The sequence below is a fragment of the Sorex fumeus genome, unplaced genomic scaffold (assembly GCF_029834395.1).
Source record: "Sorex fumeus unplaced genomic scaffold, SorFum_2.1 ptg000005l, whole genome shotgun sequence".
NCBI lineage: Eukaryota > Metazoa > Chordata > Mammalia > Eulipotyphla > Soricidae > Sorex > Sorex fumeus.
In genome coordinates, this window is record NW_026606062.1 from 7,059,369 (window position 1) to 7,070,000 (window position 10,632).

A 10,632-nucleotide genomic window follows, 5' to 3' on the forward strand; every position below is an offset into this window, starting at 1 on the left:
GCCCCTCAGCCTCAGACCCAATCATCAGTCTGGTTGGCTAAGAATTGCTGGGGTTGGCCCAGGCATTTCCCCCAATTACATAAATTGGGATGCCACCCCCAGTAACATAAATAAAGAAAGCAAAATGATCCCCCAAAATAGCAAAGTTTACTCCTAGACTCACTGAAATTACCATGGTGGTTGCAGAAGAGAAAGGGGACGGTGTGGAAGATCGGGGAGATGAGTCTTGTGGTGGGGGAGGGGTAATGCTGGAACTTTGGGGGTGGGTAAGGTTTGTTCTGTACACTTCTGGAGGTGTAAGCTGTAGCCCTGAAAAAGGGACTGGATCACAACCTCCTACTATACCTGAAAGTCATTTCCAAACAGATTAGAGGGGGTCAGAGAGAGAGAGAGAGACAGAGACAGAGACAGAGAGACAGAGACAGAGATAGAGACAGAGAGACAGAGAGAGACAGACACAGACACAGACACAGACAGAGAGAGCTGGAGAATTAGAGCAGGGATTAAGGGGTTTGCCTTGCAAAGCAAACAATCCCGGCACTGCATATGGTCCCCTGAGCACTACCAGGAGAGCTCACTGAGCACAGAGCCAGGAGTAAGCCCTGAGCCCCACTATGTATAACTTCCCCTCCCCCCCAAAAAAAACCGTCAGGGGAGGGACCTGGAGGGCTACCTCAGCAGACTGAGCACAAGCACTGTGATCTACAAGGCCGTTACATTGATATAGTGAGTAATTCTTGTTTTCAGGAAAAGAGTGAATATTATACCAAATCGGTAAAAACAGAGGGACAGAAAACATTCTTTATCTATAGCGTAGTAATGCAGATCAAATAGTGTGTGAATAACCTGAACATCCAGTTAGAAGATGCTAAGACTCTGTGGGGAAAAATAACAATGGGACTGAGCTGAGGGAATGTGTCTCGGACGCAGCGGACTCTTGTTGGCTCCCTGACACTAAATGGCTCCCCAGTATCACTGGGTGTAAACTAGAAGCCCCCATGCACCATCAAGGGGACCCCCACAGGCCTAAGCAGCTCCCCACCCTTGGGCCCGAGCGATAAACCACTCACCCAGCTGACTTAGTACCTCCGAGTGTGGCCCCTGGGTCCCCTGAGCACCTCTTGGGAGACTCTAAGCATTTGCATGTTAATACAACGCCCAGGTGAGTGACTTGGGTTTCCTGTCGAAAATTACACCAGGTAGATGCCAGATCCACAGTGATGAAGTCATAGCTGAGTTACCATTTCAAGAGTTGAGCCGGGACACACACCTGCTCTGCAATGAGGATACAGTCTTACCAATAGCTGCCTCCTGGCCAGCAAGCACATTGGAAAATTATTCTCAAAAAACTAAGAATTGAACTCCCATATGATCCAGCCATTCTACTTCTTGACATCTACCCGCAAAAGCAAAAATAATAGCAATAATAAAGTTATTAATTAATTCAGAAAAGACATTTACACTCCTGGGATCATTTGCAGCATTTTTTCACAGTAACCTGAATCTGGAAAGAACCCAAGTGTCTGAGAGCAGTTGAGGATAAAGAAAGCGGGGTACACAGACGAGCTGGAGCGATCGCACAGCGGGTAGGGCGTTTGCCTTGCATGCAGGCAATATGGCCAACCCGAGTTCGATTCCTCCGCCCCTCTCGGAGAGTCCAGCAAGCTACTGAGAGTGTCTCGCCCGCACGGCAAAGCCTGGCAAGCTCCCCGTGACGCATATTCCATATGCCAAACACAGTAACAAGTCTCACGATGGAGACGTTACTGGGCCCGCTCGAGCAAATCGATGAACAACGGGAGGACAGTGACCGGTGATCGGTACATAGACACAGCAGAATACTTCTCAGCTGTAAGAAAGGATGAAACCCTGCAATTTGTTGCTACGTGGATAGATCTGGAGAGTATCATGCTGACTGAAGTTAATGTATAGGGGGTGGTGGGTAAAGGGGGATGTTGAAGAATGAAAGGGGACTAGGGTGGAGGGGAAACTGGGCAGTGGTGGAGAGAAACAGACTTTGGAGGAGAGTGTGGTGATGGAACGGTTTGAGCAAGGACCTGACCATGAACAGCACTTGTAAACCATGGTGACTAAAATAAATTTTAAAATAAATCGCTGTCATTGTCACTGTCCTGTTGTTCATCGATTTGCTCGAGCGGGCCCAGTAACGTCTCCATTGGAGACTTTGTTGTTACTGTGTCTGGCATATCGAATACGTCACGGGGAGCTTGTGAGGCTCTGCCGTGTGGCAGAGATACTCTCGGTAGCTTGCCGGGCTCTCCGAGAGGGGTGGAGGAATTGAACTCGGGTCAGCCATGTTGGCTGCGTGCAAGGCAAACGCCCTACCGCTGTGCTATCACTCCAACCCTTTGAAATAAATAAAATTTAAAAACAAAAATTGTGATAAAAGAGTGACTATTATACCAAACTTATAAAAAAAAAAACCCAGAGGGACAGAAAATTTAATAAAATAAAATGGAAAAAAAAAACACTCTAGGAACTACCCCATAGCATAGCACTTGAAAACTGAAATCTTATTTCACCATGACTAACTGAATTAAGTGTAGCCAAGCACCAGCTTCTCCAAAGCAACAACTTTTTCCGTATAAGTCATCAACATAAACATAGGAGGGAATATGATCATAAGGAGTCTTAGGTCTTTCCTAAATGAAGAAACTGCTCTCTTAAATAATCAAAGAAATAGGGCCACAGAGACAGCACAGGGATTAGGATACTTGCCTTGCATGTGACCAATTCCAGTTCTATGCCTGAAACTACATGTGATTCCCTGAGCACCACCAGGAGCGAGCCCTGAGCATCTCGGTGTGTTACCTTACCAGGGGTAAGCCTTGAGCATCTCGGTGTGTGACCCAGCCCCACAACACCCGGTTTAAATAATAATAATAATAATCAAAGAAATAATAAACAGCATTAATTGCAGATTGTTCTGCACGAAGATGGATTCTTTGTTAGGCAAGGTCCACGGGAGATAAGGGATACATTTTCTTTACAAGTTGGATTTTAGGATTAAATTTGTGTGAGCTTAAAATAAAATAAGACATTATCTAATCATTTCCTCTCACCAGGCTCAGCAAACTGCTACAGTCTGCTAGTTTCAGCTCTGGAGATTTTGCTTCTCCGGACTCCATCTTCAAAACCAGCAGCCAGCTGTCTCCCAACCTCGTGTTGCTTTCGTCATCACAACATTTTTTTTCCTCGTGACCCACCTGCCTCTCTCTTTTAAGGACCCTGGAGATGCCTTGGAGCCTACTGGATGAAAACTCTTCAACTCAGTCACTCTCACCACGGAAGGTTCCAGAGACTGGGTTCTTAACATCTCCAGAGGCCCATTATGTCATCAACCGAAGACCTCTGAAGAAGGGCAGACTTGTCATTTTCTTATTTCCAGAGAGAAATCTAGATGGCATCTTCCTTAATGGGTTTGATACTATAACCAGTTGAAACCCCCATAGAAAAATCCATTAAAACTTAGCCAGCTTTGAACTTGACAAGTAAAAATTCCCTTCTCTAGAACCTTCTAGAACTTACTAGAACTTACTATATGCTGAGCCAACCAGCCTGTTGACTGGCGCGCCTAGAGCGGGCATGGATGCGCCGTCTTTTCCCAGGACTTTGCCCTGTTTCCCTTCCACCAGGATGCTTCTGAGTCATGCGTGTGTTCCGACTATGATCCACTCAGCTGTCTAAGAATCTAAAAAGCTCTCTCCTCCCTGCTCCATAAACACATCCTGTACAGCTTAACTCCCAGGACCCTCCCCCCTCTTTTCCTCAGCCACCAAACACACCAAACCTCACCCTCTTTCTCTGCCGTGTCAAAGAGAGAGCCCTCTTTTTTCCTCCTGTTCTCTTGTGAATCCTTCTCCCTTCTTACGGGTCTCTGGACAGCTCATGGACCCTTCTCGTCCCTGGGTTTTCACTTTGATTGTTCCTTCACATCAGCATCCAGACATGCTCAAGTCTTGCTATCCCCCGGGTCATCTCCTGCCCAGGCTCTCATCTACACATTTCTGCCTTGAATGTCCTGTGATGCTCCTTGCGTCTATTCCCATAGTTCTCATTCATGCCTCAAACCCATCATCCTCTGGCTGCTTTTCACCCACCAGCGCACTAGTACAGCTGAGTCTCCCGTTGCCACACCAACAGATGATGTTCAACCACGTCAGACTTGGCCCTGCTGTGGCATCAGACACTGGGTCACTCTTTCTCCTGAGCGTGGGGATGGACAGGATGCTCTCCCATCTTCTAATTGCTCCAAGATGGCATCCATCCAATGCAGATGATCCCATCGGTTCCCCATGTCAGAAGTCTGGCTTTCGTCCCGAGTCCTTATTTTCTCCTACCATCCACGTCCCTCAAGACACCAAGTACTGCCTTTGAGAGACTGTCATCGCTCCTAGTTCTGACTCTCTCCATGCCCATAGCTACAGCCCTCCCCCTGGGCCACCACCATCCCTCATCAGCACCCAGACAGCCTTCTACTACCACGGCTTCCCATCCAGCCCTTTCCACCCACGGTTCCCACGGGCTCAGGATGTTGCTTGTAGATGGAAAGCACGGCGTTCAGGTGGTATCCATGCCCCTCTACCTGGCCAACCCCACAGCGCCCTGAGTGGACCTTTGCTTATCTTTCAGCTTGTCTTTGGCCTCAAGCACCGCCTTTGGGAGCACATGCATGGAGGGATGAGGAGGCTAAGGATGGTCAGTCATGATCTCACTGATGTGGAGCCAGAGGTTTCTCTGTCTCACAGAGAAGAGGAATGGCCAGGGGCTCCAAGCACAGAGAATGAGGTAATGTTCACCAGGAGGCACAAACTTCCAGCTGTAAGGTACAGAAGACAGGGGAAGAGAGAGGGCAGTGTAGTGACTACAGTTAATAATAATGAATTATGCGCCTCCTCCAGATGGAACCCCGGTGACCATGAGCCTCTACAAGCATAGCTCGAGTATGCAAGAACCAGGACGTTTACTCCAAACCATGCGGCTGCTTACACGGCCGTGCAACATCTCCCTATATGCAAGGTGATCAATGGAAAGTAAATCATCCAACGCTTCTCCCTGAAAACCAGGTTTAACTCTTATACAGGCCACAACACCCAATGGGAGAGAGAGAACAAAAGGGAATGCCCTTCCACAGAGGCAGGGTGGGATGGGGGGGGGGGTGGAGGTGGGAGGGATACTGAGATCCGAGGTGGTGGGAAATGGTCACTGGTGGAGGGATGGGTATTCAAAATAAATAAATTTAAAAAAATAAATAATAATGAATTATGTACCACAGCGTTATAATGAGAGTAGGTCTTCAACACACGCGCACGCACACACACACACATGCGCGAGGCACACTCACATACACTCGCACACACAAGTCCTAATTATCTGAAGGAACAAAGGTGTGAATTAACCCTCCTATGCAAATTATTTTACCATGGAGACATGCATCTGATCTTCACATTGTGTACCTTTAATTTGCATATGTTATATGCCAATGGTAGCTCAATAAAATGGAAATGATGACTAGCAATGGATGGAATCCCTTCTTCAACCTCTTAAAGCTTGACTACTTGAGCTGCGAATATGCACGTCTCCCAGTTCACTAGATTTTCCTGCTCTGAGGACTAACCACTTGCTCTTCCTTGAACATTCAGTCCCATCTTCACCAGGTTTTATGGGCTCTGCTCCCTATAACCAACTTCCATTCTGTCCCTCCGGGACTCCAATCTCCTTGAGAGCCCAGACCCTGGGATTGTCTCATTCCCACTGCTCGTGCCCAGTAATCATTTGTTCCCCCTAAGTCTTTGCCAAACCGACAGAGTTTCCAGGCGAAGGAGAGCAGGTTTGGTGGGTCTGAGGGCGTGGGAAGGGTGGGCGGACAGGAGGAACAGTCAGTGAGGAGAGTTACAGGGTTCAAGCTTCAAAGGCAGAGAGTCACAGTGATTGCCAGGGTGGGGTTGGAGAGGATGGAAATGAAGGGGTCAGGACCAGCACGACGAGGACTGTGATCGCAGGAGTGGCCCCGAGGAGTCAGGTGTGGGGTGGGAAGGGAGGGAAGCCGTGAGTCAAGTGCCAAAGTTCCTTCACAGACGTGTGGTTCCAGCTGGGTGGCGCCCTGGGGCCCAGTGCCAGCCACGGAGATAAGCGGAAGTAGAGGTGACAGCAGACTCATAGCAGCCGCCCTGCTGGCGGCTCCTGAACCTATGGATGTGGCCCAGGCGAGCGTATGGCTGCCGTGGAGAGAGTTACAAGTGAAAAAGTGGAGGGATTTCCCCACAAGGTGTGGTGGTGTCTGAAAAAAATAACAAAAACAACAACAACAACAAAAAGCTACTATTAGAACTTTCCAGAGAGCTCGGAGCAAGGATGATGAGGGTGCTCCCCCGCCTGGAACTGAGTGGTTAGGGATGTAGTCGTATCATTTCAGGTTTTTGTTATTGTTTTATGGCTCCTTGGGCCACAGCCAGCAATACTCAGGACTTATTCCCAGCTACGTGCTCAGGGATCACTCTTGGCAGTGCTCAGGGACCAGATATGAAACCAAACTGGGGTCAGCCCTATGCAAAGAAAGTACCTAAACAATTTTACTATCTCTCCAACCTGGCACCTCCTGGCTTGATTTCAGAATTTATTAAAAATCAGGTTCCAGAAGCTTCCACTGCCTTTTTGCTCTGGTTCTCAGCTGTGGTGGATTTGATCCCATCCCAGAGACCAGTTGGGGAACCTGCACTGTTCCCATGGTCATCTTAGTCATCTTGCCTCTCTGGGTCCAGAACTAGTTTTTGGGAAACATTAGCGCAGTGAAGGCCTTCCTTTGGGACTGCAATTAAGAACTCTGCTCTTTCAAAAGAGAAAAGCCGGGGCCAGGCCGGTACAAGTTTCCAACTGAGCAAAGTTTCAAAAAATAGTTGAAACATGAGGTCTGCTCACTCAGGATGCTCACCTCTCCTTGTCCACGGTTTCTAGAGAGAAGCAGAAATACCACTCCAGGAATTGGGCCTCCACAAATCCACCACACACACACAGACACACACACAGACACACACACACACACACACACACACACACATCCTTATCCTTCCAGGGATTCCTGAGGCCCTCCTGGCAGCTGATTTCCCCCCCAGTTCCACAGCCCTGAGCTGGCTCCACTTTAAATAGTTTACAAAATGCTTGAGATGAACTGTCTTCGACTAGGATGGGATTTCACATGCTGTTATTTTTCATGCTTTTCATCTTTTTCTCTTTCTGTCTTTTTTCCTTTTTTTTTCTTTTAGGGCATACCTGATGGTTCTCAGGACTTACTCCAGGTCAGGGATCAATCCTGGCAGGGCTCAGAGGTCCATATGTGAATTGAACTGTGGACTGAACTCAGGTGAAGTGCATGCAAGGCTAGTGTCCTCCCTGCTACTCTCTCTCTCTCTCTCTCTCTCTCTCTCTCTCTCTCTCTCTCTCTGCCTGCCATCTCATCGTTTTCTTTAGGTGTTTCCGACACAGTCACTAGTAAGGTTGGCATGCAGTCACCAGTAAGGTTGGTTGTGCGGTGCATGTATTGAGATGGGAATATCATGGCAATACTAGACTGTGTGCAACTGACACCTTATGCTTCAGTTATCCTTATTCATTGCTGCACTCAGTACAATAGCCGAGATATGGAAGTAGCCTGGGTTCCAGTGACAGATGAACGGGTCATGAAGTTGTGGGGTATAGACACAGTGGAACACTAGGCAGCTGCAAGGAGAGATGAAATCACACAATTTGCCGCAACCTGGTTGGAACTGGAAGATATCATGTTGAATAAAGTAAAGCCAGAAGAAGAAAAACACAGGATGATCTCACTTATCTGTGGTATAGAGAATAACGGGTGAGGAAATGTATTGTCGTAAAAGGGGGGATGCCAATATCACCCTTGACCCCAGTGTTTAGAGAGGAGAAGGACAGAGAAGGAAAGAAATCAATAGGGGAGGAAGAGAATGAGAAGTAATGGGTGAAGAGGCAGTGGGGTTCAGTTATCGTGGTGATATGGGGGAGTGGTATAGCCGTATCTCCGAAGCCCAGACTCAGCAACACTGAAAACGAGATCGAAACTGCACCCACTGAAACTCTGTAATGTGCTTGTCAAGTTGGCAGGTGGGGGTAGGGTGGGGGCTGGGGTGGGGAAGGATTATGGGGACACTGGTGGAGGGAAGTTGATCCCATGGTGGGATTGGCGTTGAATATTATATGCCTAAAACTCAAATATCACTAACCTTGAAACTCACAGTTCTTTAATGAGAAGAAAATGGTGAGGGCAGTAGAATATGCTCAATTGACACCCTCCTTGTGGGAAATACAGTCATGGCCCTCACCCCCACCTCTAGGACCAGCACCTGCATTTCAGCAAGCTCGAACCCTCTGTGGGCTTGGCGGTCTCTGACATCTGCTCCTTCCATCAGCTCAGGGGGAGTGAGGTCGTTCTCCAACTCACAAGCTCTCTCCCCCAAAGGGGTTGTTGCCAACAGATCTTCCCACGTGGGCCCCTTCCAGGTACTGCCCTCCTTTACCAAGAGCCGCTCCACCTGCCGGGGCTGCTCACTTCCTCTTGGGCTGACCTCAGTGCCCTGTCTGCTGCATAGCCCTTCCTTCCGGGTACTCGCCCTCCCCTGCCCTCCTTCTGCTTCCTCCATGGAGCTCCCTCACAAAAATAACTTGGTCCAGGGGCTGGAGAGGTAGTCCAAGTGGGAAGGGCGCTTGCTTTGCTCTGCTTGTGGCCGACCCAGGTTCAATCCCTGGCATCCCATGGAACCCCACCAGGAGAGATCCCTGAGTGCAGAGCGAGGAGTAAATCCTGAGCACTGCCCACTATGGCTCCCCAAACTCAACTATACTTAACCACGATAATCTGGTTTAATGCAACTTCTGTGCCAGCTGGGGGGTGAGGGTGGTGATGGACAGACCTGGCTGCCCCAGTGAGGGGGTCTGCCTCTCGGACTCCCCTCTATGCTCAGACTGCCCACACTCCCCTCACTAACTTCCTGTTGCCCCCAAGAACTTTAGAAGCCCTCCAGGGTATCACAACCTTTGCTAGCACCTCTGTGTGACTTACCCATTGTCCCTTCCTGGCCTCCAGCATACACTAGACCTTGGCTGACTGACTCAGGGAGAGCTTTCTAGAAACTTCCTCCCTCCCCCAGGGTCCTATTCCATTCTCTCCAACATCATTCCAGGCAGTACTTAAAGTAGAATGGACTAGCTCCTCTCCTAAAAAACAAAGCAGAAAGAAATCAGGTCCCAGGCTGGCTCTGAACACACACTGGCCTCCAGCTATGACCCCATATTTCCACTCTATTTTAGAGCAAGACTTTGTGAGGAAAGTAGCTCTTTCTAGAACCCCATTTTTATTTTTTTCTTCTTTCTTTCTTTCTCTTTCTTTCTTTCTTTCTTTCTTTCTTTCTCCTTCCTTTTTTATTATTTCTATAACCCCATTTTCTCTCTTCTTCCTTCTTTTTTTCTAGAACCCCCTTCCTTTCCTCCTTCCTTCTTTCCATCCATCCTTCCTCCCTTCCTTCCTCCCTTCCTTCCTTCCTTCCTTCCTTCCTTCCTTCCTTCCATCCTTCCTTCCCCCCTTCCTCCCTTTCTTCCTTTCTTTGTTCCTTCCTTTCTTTTCTTCCCTTTTGGGACCACACCCATCAGTGCTTGAAGCTTACTCCTGGCTCTGTGTTCAGGGATGACTCCTGCTGGTGCTCAGTGGAGCACATGCAGTGCCAGGGATAGAAGTGGGGTTCGGCAAGGCAAGCATAGGGAGTCTCATTCTTCCTAGAGCTTGCACAAACCAGGCTTTCCCACCTGCCTCTACCCAAAGCCATTAGCTTCCTCTGTAGTACAGAGCCCAGTGCCAGACAAGCTCCACGAACCTTACTTGAATTCTGAGCCACATGGCTGCATCCTCCCCTGGGTGCATGATCTCCTGGTTCTCAACCCCACATCTCCACTCTCTTTGCCATCCCCTGACAGCTCAATCTTGGGGCCTGTCAGTTCATCCTTCTTGTACCCAGCAGATACTTGAAAATGCCTGTTAAGTTACAAATTAAAAAGGAAGCAAGACAAACAGATGCACGTGGCTTTGTTTCTGTGTAGCAAGCTCCATTGCTAGAAGTTGCAGGGAGTTAACTGTTCATCTTCCTAAGCCCAGAGCACTGTGTTAGCATAGCATGGGTTTGGGCAGATGAGGTATCTAGGAGCCCACCCATGAGGCATGAAATAGCAAGTGGAACCTGTGGGAGCTGGATTGAACCCAGGCAGTGACTCCTACTAACCTAGTTCCTTCCATCATTTTCTCTCTTTTCTTTACAAAACAAACCAGTCATAGCTGGTATTGACCTGTTTGGGGCTTCATCCTGCAGTGCTTGGAGTTGCTTTCAGCAGTGTTCACGGGCCTAAGCGGTGCTGGGATTCGAATCTGGGCCTCTTGCACGCAATGCATGCCCTCCACCTGCTGAGCAATCTCTCAAGAGGTTTTCTGTAGATCGCAAGCCAAAAAAAAAAAAAAAAAAAGAATAGATCAGTCTCCACGCTTTGGGCCGAAATAAAACTTTGTTAAGAGTTGAAGAGGTGGGTGGAGTTCATGCATCAGGGGCTGAATAAATA